Source organism: Carlito syrichta, unplaced genomic scaffold, assembly GCF_000164805.1.
Source record: "Carlito syrichta isolate Samal-C Ts95f unplaced genomic scaffold, Tarsius_syrichta-2.0.1 Scaffold314080, whole genome shotgun sequence".
Lineage (NCBI taxonomy): Eukaryota > Metazoa > Chordata > Mammalia > Primates > Tarsiidae > Carlito > Carlito syrichta.
Genome location: NW_007258176.1, coordinates 187,396 through 211,714, shown reverse-complemented (window position 1 = coordinate 211,714; position 24,319 = coordinate 187,396). Strand labels below are relative to the sequence as shown.

At 37.5% G+C, this 24,319-nt stretch overlaps 1 pseudogene; it reads left to right on the top strand.

Moving 5' to 3' along the window:
- Positions 1-8,362: 8,362 nt before the first annotated feature.
- On the top strand, positions 8,363-22,921 carry LOC103273535 (annotated as a pseudogene).
- Positions 22,922-24,319: the final 1,398 nt, after the last annotated feature.

Sequence of the window (24,319 nt, the reverse complement as noted above, 5' to 3'; positions counted from 1 at the left end):
ATTATTTAGAACTTCTTTTAGTTAATGTGTGTTTGTGTCAAACTGTCTTTGTCTGGAAAAATCCACTGAGATTTTAATTTTAATTATAATATTTTAATTTATAAATGTTGTGTATTTGTATTTTCAAATTTTCCTGAAGATTATTTTTAGCTCCTTATTCATTGAAAATATTTTAAAACTTGTTTTAATCATAGAAAGAATGACAATTTTATATCTTATTCTAATTTCTAAGTTATGTGATTCTACTGTGTTGTATTTGCTTGTTTTTTCATGATGTCTCATCTCTCATGTGCATAGTTTTTTTCCCTGTCATTTTTAACTGTTAAATGCAAACCCTGAAAATACATTCTTCCAGAGAGGATTTTGCTTGCTTTTGCCAGGATTCTTGGCTTCTGAACTGTTTTAATTAAATTCATGGCTTAATAATTTTCAGACCACCAGGTGAATTTGTGTGAATTTGGCTCCAATCCATGTGAGGGGGCTTTTGTCTTTAAACTCAGGAGTAAGTTTCTTGCTCCACTCAGATCGAAGGTGACTATTCCTGTAGTTTTTTGTTCATGGAACATTTCCCTTACACCGAGGGACTGCTCTTAGGGATCCTGTCTAAATGGGAGCAATCATCCCATGAGATTTTCCACTTTGAGTGCTACCTGAACTTTATTTTCTATTTCAAATGCCTTATGAGGTCATGAGGACTAAAGCTTAATTACTCCACATTAAGTAAATGAGTTCAGCGCAAAAGTAAATCCAGAGTTCCCTAATTTTTGATTAGGCAGTTTTCACTGAAGTGCAAGCCTCGCAATACTTTTATAATGTCCTTTATATTTTGATCATTCATTTTTGCTAGCATGAGGTTACATACAGACACATAATGTGCCATATTAGTGGCTCACACCTCATCCCCAAAGCTCCTTATCATAAACTTTTCCTTGTTATTCCTTTGAAGTCATTGCATATCTGATCAAACTATTAGCCATTGCCCATGCATTGATAAGGATCCAACAATAAGACATTTTCCTCTAGAAGTGGAATCCCAGGAGGTTTGATTGAAATTTCTTCTCACTGGGGAATATTTTCTTTCCACTATTCTTCATGACAATTTCTGAAAGGGGCCGTAGCACTTTTCAGTACACTCCGGTTATTCAAAGCATATCCAAATTTATTCCTCTGTAGTCAACAGTCCTAGGAAACTTCTCAAGACGTCAAGATTGAGACAAGGAGAGTGGACTCTGAAGCAGTGTTAAGAATACTTGGAGTGTAGTGTTCAGGACTCTGAAGCAGTGATAAGAATACTTGGAGTGTAGTGACTGTGCAGCTTACTCAGCCTTGTGGGACCTGCTCCAGTCTGATGCCATATGTGCTCCCTCCCCTTGATGACTAAGCGCTGGTGAGCATGACTGAACATATAGTACCCAGTTCATAATAGACATCTCATGTCACTGGATCATTTGCGTCTCTGACCATGGCATCCAGAATCCACAAGGGCCCAGTAGCAATCCAGGAACTTTGCTTAAAGGGATAATTAGGAATAGAGATTTTCCCCCAAACTATGAAACTTGGGCAGTGAGCTCCTATGACTGCTTCACAAACACACACACTTTTCCTCTCTCTCAACAATATTGAAAAGAGTACTTAGGGTCAAATGCCAGGTATACTTGACTAGTACTGGACCACAGTGACATTTTTATTCCTTTGTAAAATTTTTGTACTTGTACTGCCTTATGGGATTTTGGTCAGAGAAATTCCCTTGTAATATAAGAAGTCAGAACTTTTCTTTGGTAAAGTGATATGTCTTCATTAGGGTTCAATAACATCAGTACAGTTATTTCTCAAAGGGCTTTTACTCTTTAAAGTTGAAAAAAATTCTTTAAGTTGGAAAGCTCAAGGGCCCAATAATGGGGGAGTCTCATTGCCAAGGGATACACCCAGCAGTAGGACTGATTAAACACACGTGAGATCACACAGATTTGGGAGAGGATGGGGTTAAAGGCAGTTCCTGTTTTATAATTTACTGAACCGTCTCCATTCTAATTTAACTGGTATTTGTGACTTGATTGGCAACTGACTATCAGAAATTTCTCAGGTAAGAATGTGCTGTCTGAATATTAAAAAGATCATATGTAGGATGTCCTTTTTTTTTTATCATTGTGAGTTATATAAAGTTGGTGATTTACTTAGGGATTTGGGGTCACAAAGGTCAGGGTTAATTTAATTTCAGTTTGGTAAGCCTGAATGGAGACTCTTTAGTGTGTGGGTTTATATTTGTCTCATATGTTGAAATTGTGGACTGTGACTTTTTCTCTCGAATTCTCTTTCAAGAGACTTGACTTCACTCTTTCTGGTAATGGTAGCATGAAGAGATCAGTAAGTTTTCCTCCAAATAGTAATATAAAAACTGGACTAAATACTAAAACAAATATTTGAAGTCACTGGAAAACAAAGGTAATTAGAAATGTAATGGGAGATTTGTTCTTGAATGACTACATCTATATTGGGTAGGAACTGAAGTTGATGGTCTTCTCTTCTTACCTGTGTGTGCTCTCCAAAGTCCCAGAAGATAACTGCAGCCTTACTGATTCAAGGGGACCATTTCTAGAATTCAGGACCCTCATCAGCTAGAAAGTTAAAAGGGAGTTTGGAAGGAGAACTGAAGAAGATTTATTTCCAAAATCAGAATGTAAAATATATCCACAACCATGGTTGAACACCAAACTCTACATGGGTGTGAAACACTCATGAGAACCTGGTAGAAAGTCAGAAGGAATCTAGAGAGAGGTCCACCCTTGAAAAAGATAAATGATTCTAGTGAGATCTGCAAGTCTGCAGTAACATGGACTGAGCATATTTGCCAACCTGCATACAGCTCAGGTGGAAGAAAGCAAAAACCTTACTGACTTCAGGAGTAAAATGGTAGCCTTTGGCGCTAACAAACAATTGGAAATTCAGAGAAAATTCTAGAAACAAAGCAACCATAGAGAGATTGAATCTCAAAATCTGAGTAGAAATGGCCCAAATAATTGGTCAACCTCTAAATTACACAGATGCAGAGTAAACATCAGAGAACCGTGCTGAAAATGCACCAGTGGATATTGGTAAGCAGAATAGAGATATCAGCTATAGTCCATTGCATGGGTAAAAATTTTCAGTGTTGTCCAGGAAAGTTAACTACTTTCTGGGGAGCTTGTTAATAGCAATCCTTAGAGAAATAGTTGAGATCCCAGATCCTCTAAAACATAAAATATAATGTACACTTTCAGTTAAATATGACCAAACATGCAAAAATCGGAAATGTGTGATCATAATCAGGAGGAAAATCAGGCCAGTCGTGGTGGCTCATACATGCAAATCTTAGCACTTAGAGAGCCCAGATGGGAGGATCACTAGAGGCCAAGAACTTGAGAGCAGCCTGGGAAACATAACAAGGCCTCAACTCTACAAAAAAAAAAAAAAATGGTGGCACGCATCTGTAATCTCAGCTACTAGGGAGGCTGAGGTGGAAGGATCACTTGAGCCCAGGAGCTCAAGGCTGCGGTAAGCTATGATCATGCTATTGCACTCCTGCCTGGGAAACAGAGTGAGATTCCTGCTCAAATAAAAAAGAAAAAGAAAAAAAAGAAATAAATATATAAAAGGATAAAAATTCAAAAGAAGTGGATTCTCAGTGTGGCCAGATGTTGGAATTAACAAAAAATCCTTCAAAACAGCTTTAAGAAATATATTGAAGCCGGGATCGGTGGCTCAGCTTGTAATCCTGCGCTTTGGGAGGCTGAGGTGAGTGGATTGCCTGAGCCCACGGGTTCGAGACCCACCTGGGCAACTTGGTGAGACCTAATTTCTACAATAAGTCAAAAATTAGCTGGGCATGGTAGCGCACACCTGTAGTTCCAGCTACTCGGAAGGCTGAGGCAGGAGGATCGCCAGAGCCCAGCAGGTCGAGGCTGCAGTGGCCGTGAGCGGCCACTGCACTCTAGTCTGGGCGACAGAGTGAGACTCCAACTCAAAAAAAAAGAAAAGAAAAGAAATATATTGAAAGAAATGAAGGAATATATCAAATGAATTAAAGGAAGTATTATTGAAGAGTGAATAGACAGATAATGGAACAGATCAATGAAAACTATATAATGTACTAAGTAGAAGCTCTCAAACTGAAAATAAAAATGAAAGTTTGGATGAGATCTACAGAAGTTTTGAGATGGCAGAATAAAACACTAGTCAGTCAACTTGAATATAAATTAGTGGAAATAGCCCAGTTCAAGAATTCCAAACACAGACTTAAGTAAGATTAAAGAAAAATGAAAAAAACCTCAGGAATCCAAAAGAGAATAGACAGCAGGCAAACTGACCATCAATTGAACTCTCAAAGAAGATACAAACATAGGTTCAGGAAAAAAAAATTGAAGTTCCCCAAATTTGATGAAGAATTTTAGCTTACCTCTAAGAAGTTCAACAAATGTAAGCAGAATAATTAGCTAGAAAATCACAGGTAGGCTGGCCATAGGAAGCTCTGCTGTGTGTGGGATGGTGTGAGACTTGTCCAGCAGTCCAGGAAGCTCCCAGCACAGTCTTCAAGCAGGTGGGACAACCAATCATTTTAATTTTGATTGTTGTTACTACTGATATCTGAACCAAGTGGTGATGATACTTGGGGGAAATTTCTGAACATGAAAGTCAATGGTTAGACCATTATGAGCTATACCTTCAGTGAAGAGGAACTTTGAAACTGGCACTTGCACTGGGAGCTCTGCCCACAGGGATTTCCAGTGAACTTGAATGTGTGAACTATAGTGCTCTTGCCGCTATCCTAAGACAGCTAAGCAGTCTGGGCAAACATGCTGAAGATATATTTGGACTGGATTATTTTACTAGCCCAAGAACTTCTTTATCAGAGCAAATTCGATTCAAGACAGATTTAACCACCTTACTGTTAAGGCACCAAGCTGGATTTAGCAGTGGGATTGGTGTCACTACAGGATTATCAAAAAGGCTCTCAAAAGGGCTATAGTCCAAGCCCAGCAGGTAGTGTCAAAGAGCAGCATTCCCAATCCTGCTGCTGACATTTAACCAGTGATTGATAACTTCCTCTTAATATCCTGACACAACTTGGTGATGACAAGGATGAGATGAAGGTCTATGATGATCTTTCCTATTTCTCTGAACTCTGGAAAGAACAAATGATGCAGGACACAAAAGACAAAAGGAAAGACAAAAGACATCAACAGGAGCAAAAGCATATAGATGGCATCACCTGCTAGGTGAAAAGTGTGTTTTTTAAAAAGCCAGAAACATGTGCCAGGTATGGTATGTGGTGGTATATGATAAAGAGCTTAGACCTGACAACAAGGTGTCTCAGAGTGTACTGCAGAGCACCTCCCAAGAGATCTCTGTCCCCATGCACTAAGTCCCATGCATGGAATGCCAGGGAATACTCTTACTGTGCTATTCCCACCCATTCTGAGGACCCTTTCTTACACAGCTGGCAGCTGACAATGCTTCTTCAAATGGGTCCGCAAATCAGGCCCCTGAGTGTAAGTTGAGGGACCTCTCTCTGCCTTAGCAATGCACAAGGCCCTAAACAGACCTCAAGAGTGCCCCTCACTTCCCTTCCCTGACCCAGAGGGGTCCCAGGGGTCCTGATGGCCCAGCAGACCATGGGAAGCTCCCAGCATAGATGACTGAACATTCAACCCAATAGGACCTCCTCCTTCTCCACCTCCTCCAGCACAAACTGTCTTTGCCAGCCCTCTCCAAGTCTCCCTCAGTGCTCCTTTCTCACATCAGCTGGCTCCACAAACTCACCATTCTCCTCATCCTCCCACCACCAGGCTCCTGGTCATGGCCCTGCCTCCCCCAGCAGACCTCCTTGGTCTGGGTCCTTCTCCTTTGTCCTCCCCAATATACAACCCCTCAGTCACTGAGGCAAAGCATAAAAAGCCTGCACAACCACCAATAATTTATACTCAGAGTGATCTCTTTTCTGTTATTTGAATGGAGATTCAGCTGGAAAAGGCGTAGGAGCTACATGAGCAAGAAGACAAACATGAGGCCACTGGGAAAGACATAGTCACAATCCCATTCAGATCCACTGAAGTTGTGGAATACTGTAATTCTAACAACTCAGAGTTTGATGGAAAGGGCTGATCTGACAGAGGCAGTGCTGGGAAAGCCCTGTGGGGTAGACAGACAGTTGGGTCCAGGCTGGTGACAGCCTGAACACCATGTGTTTGGAGTGTATCAAAGATTTTAAGCGGTCTCAACATCCAAATAGTGGTTTTGCAATCCTGTAGCTTAGCACCTTTCATATTAATAATGTGAAGTTGTTTCTGCACATCCAGAAATTTTGATTTTTCTCGTATTTACTGTACCTAATTGCCACTAGACTTAGGAAATGGTGCTGCAAATGAGAAAGTAAGCTGTAACTATTGCATAGTTCTGAAAAACAGCATCTTGCATTCCTTGTGGTCATGAAAGCCTTTAGTGTGATTTGGGTGTACTCTTATTAATCTTTATAATTCTGCAGACTTGCTGGGTGTTTGTGGAGCTATCTCATGTTAGATCTTTGCAAGATTTATGACTGTGTGTCACAGTGATGTCTTCAGATTAGTCAATGATATGGTTTTACTTTTTAAAAAATGAAATTTAGAACAAGGGTTTTAAAGAGAAGTGTTTAACAAAAAAGGAGAATCAAATGTTTCTGCTTTCAACTTCATTACTCAGTAGTATTGTACTGAATTTGAATACTCTGTTGAATAACTTAATTGCCTTTGCACTGGCTTGTCAGATGTGAAGTTGGAAGGGCCCTTTTCAGCATGTGATGTCTGCTGTGCCAATGATGTCGACATAGTATCAAAGAAGCATGGAAAAGTTTTGGAGGAGATGGAGAAACTTCTCAATGTGCAGAGGCAGTATCAGCATTAATGTCAAGTCACACTCAGATTGATGCTGATTCAAGAGAAAACTAAAAGTCTTTATGAAGATCTGAAAAAGAAACATGTTGAAGAATCAGAGGGCACATCTTTTAATGCTAGCCATGGCTGCTTTCTTTCTTTTTTAAAAAAATTAATTTATTTATTATAAAGATGTGGGTTACAATTCAGGGTTAGGTACACAAACATTGATCATGCAGGTACCCTTGTTGATGAGGTATGCCTCTCCCTCCCCTAGCAGTTTTCCTCAACTGCCAGTCCCACCCCCCAACAGTTTTCCACTACTGCCAATTGCTTTCTTATAGCATTATAATTGTTAAATATCACCTTATGTGTGAGAACATATGGAACTCAGTTCTTTGTTTATGTGATAAATCACTGAGTATGATCAACTCCAATTCCATTCTATTTGCTGCAAAGTCCATATATTTGTCCTTCTTTATGGTTGCATAATATTCCATGGTGTATATGTACCATATTTTTTTTATCCAGTCCAGCTTTGATAGGCAAGACAGCTGGTTCCATGTTTTTGCCATGGCTACTTTCATTGGTTCAAAGCTAGAAGCAACCTTCACAACATAAAAGTAAGTGGCAAGGCAGCAAGTGCAGATGTGGTAGCTGCCCTGGAACTTCTTGAAATGCCTTGAAAAATTATTGATGAGGGTGTGTATTTACCTGAGCAGGTTATTAATGTGAATGACACAGAACTGTACCAGAAAAGGATGCCAGACTGAAGTTACATCAGTAAGGAGGAAAAGTTGATGCTAGATGACCAAGCAGGAAATGATAGGTGAATTCTGTTGTTTGGTGGCAATGCTTCTGGAGATATGAAGCTGAAGTCTCTATTAGTTTATTATTTAGAGAACAAAAGAGCTCTTAAAACATAGCCAAGGGTTCTCTTCTTGTTGTGTGGAAGAAACCCCCAAGTCTGGGTTAAACAGGCCATTTTCCAGGACTAGTTTTTCTACCACTTTACCCTAGAGGTAGGGAAATATTGCTAGGAGCAGGATATCACATTCAAAAATCTTTTTCAGCTTAACAATGCTCCAGGCCACTCATCATTCAGGGAGGACTTTCATCCCAAAGTCAATGAGCGCATCTGCCACTGAATACTACATCACTCATGCAACCTATGGACCAGGAAGTTATAGAGACTTTCAAGGAATATGATTTATTTCACACTTTTCATCAGGCAGTAAAGGTGAGTGATGAATTAGGAACAACCTTGTGATAATTTTGAAAGAACTATAGAATCTACAAGGCCATAAAAAACACTGACTTTGCTTGACGTGAGATTACAGCTGTCACCATAAATGAGGTCTGAAAGAACCTTTGCCCACAGTTCATGATTTTCATGGATTTGAGGAGGGAAGAGTCCAAAGAGGTCTTCAGCATCCTAGTGATGCTCAGTGAGAAGCTAGAGCTAGATCTGCAAGAGGATGACTTCATTGAAGTTGCTGTGCAACACGAGGAGCTTACTAATGAAGGATGAAGAGGAAGAAAAAGCAACTGAAGAAGCAACTGAAGAACCAAAGAGATTCACAATGCAGGAAATGGCCAGGGAATTTTCTTCATTTGGGGAGGCATTGTTAGTTTTTGAGGTGCAGGACCCAAATGTAGAATGGTACGTGAAGGTTGCAGCTGCTGCTCACAAAGCAATCCAGTGCTATTGTGTCAATCTCTGTTGGAAAAAATAACAGCTACTACCCGGATATCACTGAATCATTTTTTAAAGAGGGTAGATAGAATGAAATACAGAAAGGAATGAGAACCTGTGCCATCAACATCAGGTGTCAGGGAAATTGCAGGCTACCCTCCATCTCCTATAGCTGGTGATCCTCCAGCTCCCGCATCTCCCACCTCTTCTCCCTCCTCCATTCATAACTCTTCTTGCCTATTTACTCGGTGACACCACTATATGCCAGCAGTTGCACTGCACTGTACTACTCCATTTTTCATGGTACTGCACTGTAAGGTTTAAAAATGTGTTGTTTTTTTAACCTACAAAAAAAAAGCCCTGGACCAGATGGCTTTCCAGCAGAATTTTACAAAACATACCAGGAGAAACTGATACTAATCCTATTGAAAGCATTCCAGGCAATTGAGAAAGAAGGAACTCTCCCCAAATCATTTTATGAAGCTAATATCACATGGATACTCAAACCAAGTAAAGACCCAACAAAGAAAGAAAACTACAGGCCAATATCCTTGATGAACATTGATGCTAAAATTCTCAAAAATATCCTAGCAAACCAGATCCAACAACATACCTCAAAAACCATCCACCATGACCATGTAGGCTATATTCCGGGCTGCAGGGCTGGTTCAACATTTGCAAGACCATAAATATAATTAAATACGTCAACAGATGTAAAAACAAAAACACATAATTATATCATTAGACGTGGAAAAGCTTTTGATAAAATCCAGCACCTCTTCTTGATAAAAACCTTTGAATGTCTAGGCATAGATGGAACATGCCTCAAAACAGTAAGGGCCATCTATGAGAAACCCACAGCCAGCATCCTGCTAAACAGACAGAAATTAGAACCATTTCTCCTGAAAACTAGAACAAGACAAGGATGCCCACTCTAACCCCTCCTTTTCAACATAGTTTTGAAAATCCTAACTAGAGCAATCTGATAAAAGAAGGAGATCAGATGTATCCAAATAAGAAAAGAAGAAGTCAAGTTATCCTTCTTTGCAGACGATGTGATTCTACACCATGAAAACCCAAAAAAATCTTTCACCTTGCACTGATAAAGGACTTTGGAAAAGTCTCAGGGTATAAAATAAATGAATAGTTGCATTTCATACACCCACAATAAACAGACAGAAACCCAAATAAAATTCACAATAGCCAGAAAAAAAAAAAAAGAAATACCTTGGCATCTTTCTAACCAGAGACATGAAAGACCTTTACAGTGAAAACTACAAAACACTGGAAAAAGAAATCAAAGATAACACAAACTAATGGAAAAATATTCCATGCTGATGGACTGGAAAAATCAACATTGTTAGGATGTCCATCCTACCGAAGGCAATCTACAGATTTAATGCAATACCTATTAAATTACCAGTAGCATTCTTCTCAGACCTGGAAATGACAATACAGGAAATTCATATGGAAACATAAACAATCACGAATAGCCAAAACAATCCTTAGTAAACAAACATACAAAAAAACAAAGCGGGAGGTATCACACTCACAGACTTTAAACTTTATTATAAAGCTACAATAATTAAAACGGCCTGGTACTTGTACAAGAATAGGCATATATACCAATGGAACAGGATTGAGATTCCAGAAGCAAAACCTCAGTTTCTCAACCAACTCATCTTTGGAAACCACTGAGGAGATGAGAACCTATTCAGTAAATGGTACTGGGAAAACTGGCTGACCAAACGCAGAAGATTGAAACAAGACCTCTACCTATCACCAAACACAAAAATCAATTCTAAATGATCAAAGACCTAAACATAAAACCTCAGACTATCAGAACCTTAGAAAATTCAGGAGACACCCTCATGGAAACTGGAACTGGCAACCAATTCCTGATCAAAACCCTATGTGCCCATGCCATAAGAGATAAGATAGACAAGTGGGACCTCATCAAACTAACAAGCTTCTGTAAAGCCAAAGAAACCATCAAGAGAGCAGGCAGACAGCCCACAGACTGGGAAAAAAGATTTGCCAACTGTAGGTCTGACAAAGGCCAAACATCTAGGATTTACAAGGAACTGAAACTTGCTGAAAAGGCTAAAAACAAACAACCCCATTATGAAGTGGGCAAAGTATATGACTAGACACTTCTCAAAAGAAGGCATACAAGAAGACTATAAAATGTTCAGCCTCACTAGTCATCAAAGAAATGCAAATTGAAACTACACTTAGATACCACTTAACTCCAGTCAGGATGGCCATTATCAATAACTGAAAAAACAAAAGATGCTGGAGAGAATGCAGGGAAAAGGGAACACTTCTACACTGCTGGTGGGAGTGCAAACTAGTACAACCTCTGTGGAACACAATTTGGCAATTACTAAAAGATTTAAAAATCGACCTCCCATATGATCCCGCAGTCCCCCTACTGGGAATATACCCAGAGGAACTCAAATCACTCTTTGAAAAACATACCTGTACACATATATTTATTGCAGCATTGTTAACAACAGCAAAAACATGGAACCAACTGCACTGCCCATTGAAAGAGGACTGGATTAAAAAAATGTGGTACACATACACGATGGAATATTATGCAACCATAATGAAGGACAAAATCATGAACTTCATAGCAATCTGGATGGACTGAGTCTATAATACTGAGTGATCTATTAAAAAAACAAAGAACTGAGTTCACATGTTCAGAACGCTAAATACCCATACCTTAAAAAATAAGATAGACAAGTGGGATCTCATCAAATTAATGAACTTCTGAAAAGCAAGAGAAACCATCAGAAGAACAGGGAGACAGCCCACAGAATGGGAAAAAATATTTGCCATCTGTATATCTGACAGAGGCCTAACATCTAGGACCTACAAGGAACTCAAATGCACCAAAAGGAAAAAAAACAAACAACCCCATTAAAAAGTGGGCAAAATACATGAATAGACACTTCTCAAAAGAAGATATACGGGCAGCCAACAGACACATGAAAAAGTGCTCAGCCTCATCATCACAGAAATGCAAATCAAAACCACACTGACATACCTAACCCCAGTAAGAATGGCCTTCGTTAATAAAAAAAACCAACCACAGATACTGGCATGGATGTGGAGAAAAAGGAATGCTTCTATACTGCTGGTGGGAATGCAAACTAATGCAGCCTCTTTGGAAGACAGTGTGAAGATTTCTGAAAGAACTAGAGATTGGCCTTCCATATGACCCATCAATTCCCCTAATGGGAATATACCTGGAGGTACTCAAATCATTCTACAGCAGCTCTCTTCACAATAGTGAAAACATGTAACCAACCATGCTGCCCATCGAAGCTGGACTGGATTTTAAAAATTGTGGTACATATAAACAATGGAATATTATGCAGCTGTGAAGATGGACTAACATATGGACTTCATGGCTACTTGGATAGATTTAGAGTCGATCATACTCAGTGATCTATCACAGAAACAAAGAACAGAGTACCATATGTTCTCACTCATCAGTGGACCTTGAACAATTATAATACTATAAGAAAGGGATTGGCAGTAGTGGGAATCTGTCAGGGGAGGGGAGGTGGGATTGGCAGTTGAGGGAAACTGCTAGGGAAGGGAGGGGCACACACCTCATCAACAAGGGTACCTGCATAATCAACATTTGTATACCTAACCCTGAATTGTACCCTACATCTTTATAATAAAATAAATAAATAAATAAAATCTTATTTTGTCTTTATTATAATAGCTTGTCTTTACTGCTACTTTTGTGTTAGGAATTGCCTGTATAATTCTAGAGCTTATATTTGGATTTTTTTTCTTTTATTGCTCTTCTGTTCTCAGAATGGAGAAAACACATGAACGATACTAATCATGTCAGGATTTCTTCTATTCATATGTTAATACAGTAAAATTAGTCATACATTTCTCATAAATATTCATAGAAATCTTAATTATTAGTTGTCCTTTTATAGTTTAACCAAGTTATTTTCAATTCTTTCTGTCACTAAAAAAAAAGCTTTTTCCTGTTGTATTTTATAACATTAAAAGAATGGAAAATGACTACAATATAATTTAACTTATCTTTAGTTTTTTTAACAAATTCAATTAATTTTAAAGTTTACATTTATGAACCATAGGCACTCCAGAGGGAGAAGAAGTTAAAGTAAAATGTATGTAAAACATATCTGAGGAAATAATTTAAGAATACTTCTCTGGTCTAGAGAGATTTATACATCCATATACAAGAAATCAAAGAACTCCTACAAGATACTTCAGAAGAAGAATCTCACCAAGGCATAAAGTTACCAAGTTCTTCAAAATCAATATGAAAGAAAATACCCCAAGATAAACAAGACAGATGTGCTGAATCATTTATAAAGGAAAGGACACTAGATTAACAGTAAACTTCTCAGCAGAAACTTGACAAGCCAAGAAAAAAAAGAAAGTTTATTTTCAGCCTCCTTAAAGACAAAAATACCAGTCAATAATTTTATATCTGGCCAAACGAATATTCATAAATGTAGAAGAGATAAAATCCTTTCTGACACAAAAGCACTGAGGAAATTCACCTACATGAAACTGGCTCTACAAGAGATCTTCAAAGTAGTTCTAATCATGGAAATAAAATGGCAATGACTTACGTATCATAAAAGATCACGCAAGTACAGATTCTGTTAAGCAACTATACATCTGAAACCCCAGGATAGCTAGCTTACAACATTCTGGCAGAAACAAAATCTCACATGTCAGTCTTAACCCTGAATGTAAATAGGTTTAACACTCCCACTTAAAAGATGCAGAGTGGCAAACTGGATTAAAAATCAGCAACAAACAAACAAAAAAACCCAGTCATATTCTGCCTAAAAGAAGCCCATCTCCTGGCCAAAGACAGCAACAGACTCAAAGTAAATAGGTTGGAAAAGATATATTAAGTGAATAGAAAACAAAAATGAGCAGGAATAGCCATCCTCCTATCATATAACATAGACTTCAATCCAACAACAGAAAACAAAATTTTAAAAAGACAAAGAAGAGTATTATGTATTTGGGATACAGCAAACACAGTGCAGAGAGGAAAGTTCATAGCATTAAATGTTTATAACAAAAAGATAAAAAGATCTGAGATCAACAGCTTAACCTTGTGCCTCAAGGAACTAGAAAAACAAGTCCAAAGTTAGCAGAAGAAAATAAATAACAAAGATCAGAACAGAACTAAATGATAATGAGATAAAAGTATTCCAAAGGTTTTAGTATATTGTGTCTTTATTTTTATTTGGTTCATCTTTTTTTAAATTTCTGCATTAATTTTGTTGTTTACCCAAGGGTCATTCCAGAACATGTTGCTTAGTTTCCATGTCATAGTACAGTGTTTAGTTTCTCTTAGGGTTGATTTCTAATTTTATATCACTGTAGTCTGAGAAGATGGTATAATTTTCATATTTTTTGAATTCATTGAGAGAAATGAGAGAAAAAAGATACAAATGACCATAGACTAACCAAGAAAGAAAAGAGATGACTCAAATAAATAGTCAGAAATGACAAAGATGACATAAAAACCAAATAATACAGAAATACAAAAGATAATTAGAGATTACTTTGAGCACCTCTACAACAATAAACTGGAAAACCTAAAGGAAATGGATAAATTCCTGGAGACATGTAACCTCCCAAGATTGAACCAGGAAGAAATAGAAGCACTGAACAAGCCAATAACAAACAATGAAATTGAAACAGTAATAAGAAGTCTTCCAACAATAAAGGGTCCAGGGACAAATTCACAGCCAAATTTATCAGACATACAAAGAAGAGCTGGTATCAATCTTACTGAAACTATTCCAAAAAAATTGAGGAGGGACTCCTTCCTAATTAATTCTATGAAGCCAGTATCACAAAATCAAGCAAAGATACAACAGAAAACAAAACAAAACTATAGGCCAATAACCCTAGTGAATAAATATGTATGCAAAGATCCTCAACAAAATACTAGCAAACTGAATTCAACAGCGTATAAAAGATAATAATTCATCATGACCAAGTGGGTTTATTCCAGGGATACAAAAGTGGTTCACTATTTATAAATCAATAAATGTGATTCACCACACACACAAGTTAAAAGAAAATCATACGATCGTATCAATATGTGCAGAAAGGCATTTGATAAAATACACATCCCTCCATGATAAAAACCTTCAACAAACTAGGCATTGAATGAACATTTCTCAAAATAATAAGAGCCATGTATGACAAACCCACAGTTAGCATCATACTTAATAGTTAAAAACTGAAAACATTCCCTCTTAGGACTGTAACAAGACAAGGATGTCCATTCCTCCGACTTTTATTCAGTATCATATTGGAGGTCCTAGTATGAGCAATCTGTTAAGAGAAAGAAATAAAAGGCATTCAAATCAGCAAACAAGAAGTTAAACAATCCCTGTTCACTGATGACATGATTGTGCACCTTGAAATTCATAAAGACTTCTCCAAGAGGTAACTAAACCTGGTAAATGACTTCAGTAAAGTCTTGGGATACAAAAATCAATGTACAAATTCAGTAGCATTTTTGTCCACCAATAATGCTCAAGCCAAGAGCTAAATCAAGAGCTCAATTCCATTTACAATAGCCACAAAAAATACCTACAAATACACCTAAAAAGGAGATGAAAGATCTTTACAAAGAGAACTACAAAACAGATGAAAAAAATCATAGGTGACACAAACAAATGGAAGAACATCTCATGCTGATGGACCAGAAGGATCAATAGTGTTAACATGACTGCACTTTCAAAAGCAATCTACATATTCAACACAATTTCTGTCAAAATACCAATTTTATTTTTCATGTAACTAGAAAAACCAGTCATAAAGCTTTCATGGAACCAAAATAGAGCCTGAATATGCAAAGCAGTCCAAAGTAAAAAGAACATATGCAGAGGTATCACACTGCCCGACTTCAAATTCCACAAGGCTATGGTACTGGTACAAGAATAGACAGATAGATCAATGGAAAAGAATGGAGAGCCTAGAAATAAAACTACATGCTTATGAATAACTGATCTTAGACAAAGATTACAAAAACAAAAATGGGGAAAAGATACCCTATTAAACAAATGGGGCTGGGAAAACTAACTAGTCATAAGCAGAAGAATAAAGCATGTCCCCTATCTCCTACCATATATAAAAATTAAGAAAAGATACTTAAATGTAGATCTGAAGCTATTAAAATCCTAGAAGAAAACCTAGGAAGCACTACTCTGGACACTGGGCTAGGCAAAGAATTTATGACGAAGACTCCAAAAACAATTTTGGCAAGAATGAAAATAGACAAATGGGGTTAAATTAAACTAAAAAGCTTCTGCATGATAAAAGAAATAATCAAGAATCAACAGAAAAATATAAACTGGGAGAACATATTTTCAAATTATGCCTCAGACAAAGGACTAATATTCAGAATCTATAAGAAACTCAACTCAATATGAAAAGGATCCCATCAAAAAGTGAGCAAAGGCTATGAATAGACATTTATCAAGAGAAGACGCACAAGAAACCAACAAAAACATGAAAAAATGCTCAACATCACTAATCATCAGAAAAATGCAAATTAAAACATCAGTGAAATACTATCTTACACCAGTAAGAATGGCTATTAAAAATCAAAGGGCAACAGATGTTAGTATGGTTATAGGGCTTGCTCATATGCTGTTGGTGTGATTTAAACTAGTGGTTTAAACTAGTTCAACCACTATGCAAACCAGTATGGAGATTTCTCAACTAAAATTGGACTTGCCCTCTGATCCTACATTCCCAGTTCTAGGGATCTATGCAAAGGAAAATAAATCATTATCTAAAAAAGATACTAGTATTTGTATGTTCATTGCAGCACTATGCACAATAGCAAAATCATGGCTCCAACCTAACTGCCTGTCAATAACTGACTGGATAATGTGGTATACATAAACCATGGCATAATATGCAGCCACAAAAAAGAACAAAACCATGTCCTTTGTAGCCACATGAATGGAGCTGGAGAACATTATCCTAAGTGAACTAACTCAGAAATATCAAATCCAATGCTGCATATTCTCACTTATATATGGGAGTTAAATGGCCACAAAGATGGAAATAATACACAGAGGACACTGAAAAGGGGGGAGATGGGGAAGTGAGTTAGGGTTCAAAAATTATCTATTGAGTGTAAATGCTCACTGTCTGGGGAATGGGTCACCTGAGGCCCAATCCCAAGTATACGATATGTCTTTGTATCAATCATGTACTTGTACAATCTGAATCTAAAATAAAATAAAATAATACCTATAAAAATTATAGGAATTTCACCAAAATGGTGGGGTAGCAAACCCCAAAAACTCATCCTCCCACTAAAGTAAAAATTAACTTGGAAAAAAATATCAAAATCAAGTTTTTCTAAACTCTAGAATCTAATAAAAATTTTGCTACAATCATGGAAGTGCTTAATGTAGAGAAAAACCTTCTAAATTTTGGTAAGGAAGCATGGTGGCATTTTTTCTTAAGCATCTATGACTCCTACCCCCACACTATCAGCTATGAGGTAGACATGGGAATGGCACCCCACATTTCTGGAGCAGTTAATCATGTTAGAGGAGGTAATGTAAACTTTGTTGTCAAAAAATTGTGGTTTGGTTCTCCCACATGAATCATGATCCCCTGAGGGATCAGTTCAGAGGTTTGTCATTGGTTTATTCCCCTTGGAACTTTGTGAGAAAAAATGAAGCAACGGAAACTGTCCCTGAAGAAGCCAAACCATTGGACTTGATAGAGACTTTCAATCAATTGTCTTAAATATGCTCAAGTAGCTACAGGGAACCATGGACATAGAATTAAAGAAACCACAAAAACAGTATCTCACTAAATAAAGACTACTAATACAGAGATGGGAATTACAATTAAGATTTTAAAATGTAGAATGAAAATGAATAATTACTCAAGCAAAAAATTTACTAGAGGAATAAACAACAGACTTGAACATGCAAAAGAATCGGTAAATTTGAAGAAAATTCATTTGTGATTACAGGGTGGGAGGAGTAAAAAATAAAAAAAGAATAAGTAGACAGAGTCTAAGGGATTAAGGGAAAACCTTCAATCTGACCAATATATTCATAGGTTAGCAGCAAAATAATCAGAGAACTGAAGATAGGTCAATTGAGATTATGCTGTCTGAGGACAAGAAAGAAAAGAGTATGGAGGCAAATAATCACAGCCTATAAAACCTCTGGGCACCATCAAGTATATTCATATATGAATAATGGGAGTCTCCAAAGGAGAAGAGTGATAGAAAAAAAACAATAAGAATATGCAGTGAAATGTCAAGTGAAAACTTTTTACATTTGATAAAAGACCTGAATTTAATCATTCAAGAAGTTTAATAAACTCCAAGTAAGACAAACTCAAAGCGATTCACACCAAGACACAACATAAATGAAAGACAAATAGAGCATCTTGAAAGCAGCAAGTAATAGCCAACTTATTATGTACAGGAAACCTCATTTAGATTAACAGCTAATTTCACTGAGGTAAGTCAGAAGTGAAATGACATGTTTAAAGTGCTGATAGAACAGAGTTGTCAATCCAAAAATTCATATTTAGAAAAACTGACTTTTAAAAATAAAGATACAGAGTTTTTCAAGATGAAAAAGTTCTAGAACTTGGTTACACAACCATGTGACTATTCTGAATAGTACTAAACTATGTTATTTAAAATGGTTAAGATGGTAAATTTTATGTTGTGTGCATTTTATCACAATTAAGTATTAAAATAAATGATGAAGAAACTAAGACATTCTCAGATAATTAAAAGTTGAGAGATTTTACTACTAAGAGACATTGCATACAAAAAATACTACAATGAGTCATTCAGGCTGAAATGAAAGCATATTAGACAATAACTTAGAGCCATATGAAGAAATTATACAAGTATAAAAAGAACATCAATAAAGATGTCAATACCATTCAATGGGGGAAAGAATAGACCCTTCATAAAATGGTGCTGGGACATCTGGGTATCGATATTTAAAGAGTGAAGCTGAAGCCCAACCTCACAGCATGTACAAATATTAACACTAAGTTTTTTGTTTGTTTGTTTGTTTGTTTTGTGCGGGGTCCCGCCCCGCAAGGTCATGAGATCTCCTGAAGGAGAGACGGATAGGCGAAAGACGAAAACATTATACTCGGACACCTGCTTCCTGAACAGATGACAATTTAATGTTAGTTAACACCGAGCTTTTATACCACTCGTAAAGGGGCAAGACAAAGAAAATTCCTTCACGTACATATCCTCTACAAGTTACCACCATCTAGTGGTCTTAGCAATAAACAAGCCAAGAACCCTGTAAACATTCAGATAATGAGTCTGATTCATAAGTCCAAAGATGATAGTTTTAGTCCAAAGTCCCAAATTACAGTCTTTGAACTCTCCAGAAAGTTTAGCAGTAGTCTTCCTTCTGGGGCTTTATGGCCTTCAGAGTTCTGTAATCGCCTTTCTTGTCCAGGTGTCTTCGTTTCTTTTCTCTTATCCTGCAGTGCTTGTTTCTAAAGAAAACTCAAAAGAAGCTTTTAGTAATGTTTCCCAGGCCCCCAAGGTTGCTTTCAGTCTTTAGCTAAGTTATCATAAAAGTGTCTGATTAGTATATTATGAGTTCAGTGAAAACTCACTTTATAAATGTTAACTTAGAGTTTTAACTATTGAATTAAGTAAAAACCTTAAAGATAATCTTTATCCTAAGTCAGTGAAAACAATGTTATAAATCACCTACATAACTCCTAGATAAGTGTTAGAATGTATAATGAGCTCATAATAAACTTACTATAAACTTGTGCTTCTAAAGAACCTTATGTCTAAACACTAAACTGCATAATCCTAAATCAAATAAGGAGTGAATATACTTATATCATTTTTTACTCAAGCAATATCTAGTAACTTATAAACAAGAGAAAGAAAGCATTCTTGATGTGCTTCAGAGTTTAACCCTTGCATATGTTAGAAAAGGCCAAGCAGCATGGTGGGAAAATGGGAAAATGAACCATGACACTTCCAGGTTAGCTGCGAGTACTTCGCATAAACATGCCATCTTCTTCTTCCATGACTGCACAGAATTTCTTCAGCTGTATCAACAGCAAAGACCGAAGACAGAAGGGCCTCAGCTGCCCGGACTCGCTTTGCAGTCGGGGGTCCTCAGCACACCTGGACTTTGTCAATCAGGCGGGCCTCCAAGGCTGGCTCCCAACAGTTTTGTGAGTTGGAGTTTCACTCTGTCACCCAGACTGGAGTGCAGTGGCCGCTCCCGGCCACCGCAGCCTCGACCTGCTGGGCTCCAGCAATCCTTCCTCCTCAGCCTTCCAAGTAGCTGAAACTACAGGCGAGCACTACCATGCCCGGCTAATTTTTTATTTATTGTAGAGATGAGGTCTCGCCAAGTTGCCCGGGCGGGCCTCGAACCCACGGGCTCAGGCAATCCACTCACCTCAGCCTCCCAAGACGCGGGATTACAGGCTGAACCTCCGATCCTGGCTAACACTAAGTTTTACCCAGGCATGGAGATGCACATCTGTGGTTCTAGTTACTTTGAGTCTGAGGTGGAGGATTGCTTGAGCCCAGAAGTTGAGGCTACAGCAAGCTATGCTTGCACCAGTGTACTCCAGCCTGGGTGACAATGAGATCCTGTGAAAAAGAAAGAAAGAAAAAGTAAAGAAAAGAAATTAATACAAAGTAAATTAAAGACCCACATGGTGCCACATGATGATATAAGGGCTAGAACCATAAAACATTGCATTGCCAAGATTTTTTTTTTCATATTGATGTACAATTCTTTTAGCATCACTGTTGAAAATATGATTCCTTCTTCATTGGATGACCTTTAAACCAGTTGACTTATTTGTGTAGGTCTATTTCTTGCCTCTCCGTTTTGTTCTTTTGATCTATGTGTCTGTCCTTTTGCCGATAGCACATTTTCTTTACTACTATATTTTTACAGAAAGTTTTGAAATCATATCATATAAATATTTTTAAAATGTATGTTCTTATTGCCATCCACTTGAAAATGTTTTTTTTTTTTTTTTTGAGTTGGAGTCTCACTCTGTCACCCAGACTGGAGTGCAGTGGCCACTCCCGGCCACCACAGCCTCGACCTGCTGGACTCCGGTGATCCTTCCGCCTCAGCCTTCCGAGTAGCCGGAATTACAGGCACGCACTACAATGCCTGGCTAATTTTTTGATTTATTGTAGAGATGAGGTCTCACCTGCCCAGGCGGGTCTCGAACCCACGGGCTCAGGCAATCCACTCACCTCAGCCTCCCAAAGGCAGAAAATGTTTTCAAATGTACTTTCTGTTTTCTTATTTGATCCCTGGTTTATGTTGAAAGGATTTTTTTTTTAATGTTTCATTTTATTTTAAAAATGTGGGGTACAATTCAGGACTAATTGTACAGGACTAATCAGTATAATTCAGGAACATAAGTGATCATCATACAGGGGAAGTTGGGGACTTTCTTTAGTCCCACTTCACCTGGTTTGAGATCATGGACACTTATTGATGTTATGTGTCCCCCCTTCCCTGGCAGTGTCTCCCTAATGTCAATTCCTTTCTTATATTATTATGATAAATGTTCAGCATCTGCTTATGAGTGAGAACATGTGGTACTTGGTTATTTGTTTCTGTGATAGATCTCCAGGTATAATAGACTCTAAATTCATCTAAATTGCCACTAAGTCCATAATTATGTCCTTCTTTACAACTGCATACTATTTCATTATTTATTTGTACCACATTAAAAAAAAATCTAGCCCACTCTCAATGGGCCTCATGGTTGGTTCCTTATTTTTGCTATTGTGAATAATGTTGCAATAAACATGTGTGTGCAGATATTTTTTTATTTTTTAAAATTTTTTATTTCAAATATGTGGGGTACAGTTCAGGGTTAGGTATACAAATGTTCATTATGCAGGTACCCTTGTTGATGAGCTGTGCCCCGCACTCTTGGCATTTTCCCACTACTGCCAATCCCTTTCTTATAGTATTACAATAGTTGTTCAAAGTCCACTTATGAGTGAGAAATGTGATACTCAATTCTTTGTTTCTGTGATAGATCACTCAGTATTATAGCCCCTAACTCCATACAAGTTGTTGTGAAATTCATAATTTTGTCCTTCTTTATGGCTGCATAATATTCCATCGTGTTACATAACCCATCCCTCCTTTATTTTTATCCAGTCCTATTTTGATGGGCAGCACATTTGGTTCCATGTTTTTGCAATTGTGAATAATGCTGCAATAAACATGCATGTGCAGGCATCTTTTTCACAGAGTGATTTGAGTTCCTCTGGGTATATTCCCAGTAGGGGGATTGTGGAGTCTATGTATGGGAGGTTGATTTTTAGATCTTTTAGGATTCACCACACTGTTTTCCACAGGGCTTTTCTAGTTTACACTCCCACCAACAGTGTAGACATGCTCCCTTTTTGCTGCATACTCTCTAGCATCTGTTGTTTTTGGAGTTATTGATGATGGCCATCCTGATCGGAGTTAGGTGGTTTTAATTTGCATTTCTTTGATGACTAGTGAGTCTGAGCATTTTTTCATGTATCTGTTGACTGCCTGTATGTCTTCCTTTGAGAAGTGTCTATTCATATCTTTTGCCCACTTTCTAATAGGGCTGTTTGGGACTGTGGAACGGAAACCATTCCTACTCCTAATGCCCCTCCTACTTTAGAGGAGAAAACAGAATCTAATCAGGAGGTTGCTAACTCAGAACACTATATTAAATATCCCCTACAAAACATATGGGCGTTCTGGTTTTTTTTTTTTTAAATGATGAAAGCAAAACTTGGCAAGTAAATCTTTACCTGATCTCTAAGTTTGATACTGTTGAAGACTTTTGGGCTCTGTACACCCATATCCAGTTGTCTAGTAATTTGATGCCTGGCTGCAACTACTCACTTTTTAAGGATGGTATTGAGTCTATGTGGAAAGATGAGAAAAACAAACAGGGAGGATGATCGCTAATTACATTGAACAAGCTGCGGAGATGAAGTGACCTTGATCGCTTTTGACTAGAGACACTGCTGTGCCTTATTGGAGAACTTTTTGATGACTACAGTGATGATGTGTGTGGAGCTGTTAACGTTAGAGCTAAAGGTGATAAGAGAGCAATATGGGTTACTGAATGTGAAAATAGAGAAGCTGTTACACATATAGGGAGGGTATACAAGAAAAGCTTGGGACTTCCTCCAAATATAGAGATTAGTTATCAGTCCCATGCAGACATAGCTACTAAGGGTAGCTCCACCACTAAAAATAGGTTTGTTGTTTAAGAAGACATCTTCGGAGTATTCTCATAGGAGACTGCGTGAATTGAGATTTAGGAGCTAAACCAAAGCCTCTTCAAAAGCAGAGTGGACTGCATTTAAATTTTATTTCCATCTAAATGTTGCTAAGATATAAGAGAAGTCTCATTTGCCTTTGTCTTGTACTTTTGTGTTCATATATTTTTTTAAAATTTTGACTAGAGTGTCCACTATCCCACTCAAAAATTACAGTACACATCATCCACAGAATCCATAAATGTGTTCCTGGCCCACTCTGTTAATAGTTTAGTAGAATACCATTACACATAACATTTTACCCATTCACATTATTCAAAAAACAACTTGCATTTCTATGCCTTCCAGGAAAAGAATTCTGTTTATGTTCCATTGTATGTAGGAGCATATTTTGCTGGTTTGAAAGAGTATGATGCATACAGATTTCTAGCAATTTTCTGTTTCTTTTTATAGCATTATCTTTGCTGTACTCTTGCTGATGGCTGCTAGATTTTAATTTACTACTTGATAACATTAGTGATTCTTATTTCAGTTTTTCATTTGTTTTGCTTTTGTTTTTTCCTCTTGTAATATTGGTGAAGGATCCGGGAATATGACACATATGACACAAAGGTGGAATAAACATTAATTTTGTGCAAAAAAAAAAAATAGGGTTGTTTGTTTTTTAACTTTTGGCACATTTGAGTTTCTTGTGGATACTGGATATTAGGCCTTTGTCAGATATACAGTTGGCAAATATTTCTTTCCCATTCTGTGGGCAGTCTCCCCACTCTCTTAAGGGTTTATTTTAGTTTGCTGAGGTCCTACTTGTCTATCTTATCTCTTATGGCATGGACATTTGGAGTTTTGAACAGGAATTGGTTACATATTCCAATTTCCATAAAGGTGACTCCTGTGTTTTCTAAGATTCTTATAGTTTGGGGTTTTACATTTAGGTCTTTGTCCCATTTAGAGATGATTTTTGTATGGTGATAGGAGGGGTCCTGTTTTAATCTTCTGGATGTTGTCAGCCAGCTTTCCCAGCACCATTTACTGAAAAGTTCTCCTCTCCCCAGTGGTTGTTGTTGGAAGATTTGTCAAAGATGAGTTGGTTGAGAAATTGAGGTTTTGCTTCCAGATTCTCTATACTGTTCAATTGGTCTATATGGCTGCTCGTGTACCAATACCAGGTTGTTTTGATTATTGTAGCCTTATAGTAATGTTTAAAGTCTGGAAGTGTAATACCTCCTGCTTTATTTCTTTTGCTAAGGATTGTTTTGGCTATTTGTGGTCATTTATGCTTCCATATGAATTTCTGTATAGTCGTATCCAGGTCTGAGAAGAATGATGTTTTTAATTTAATGAGTATTGCGTTAAATCTATAGATTGCCTTAGGTAGGATGGACATCT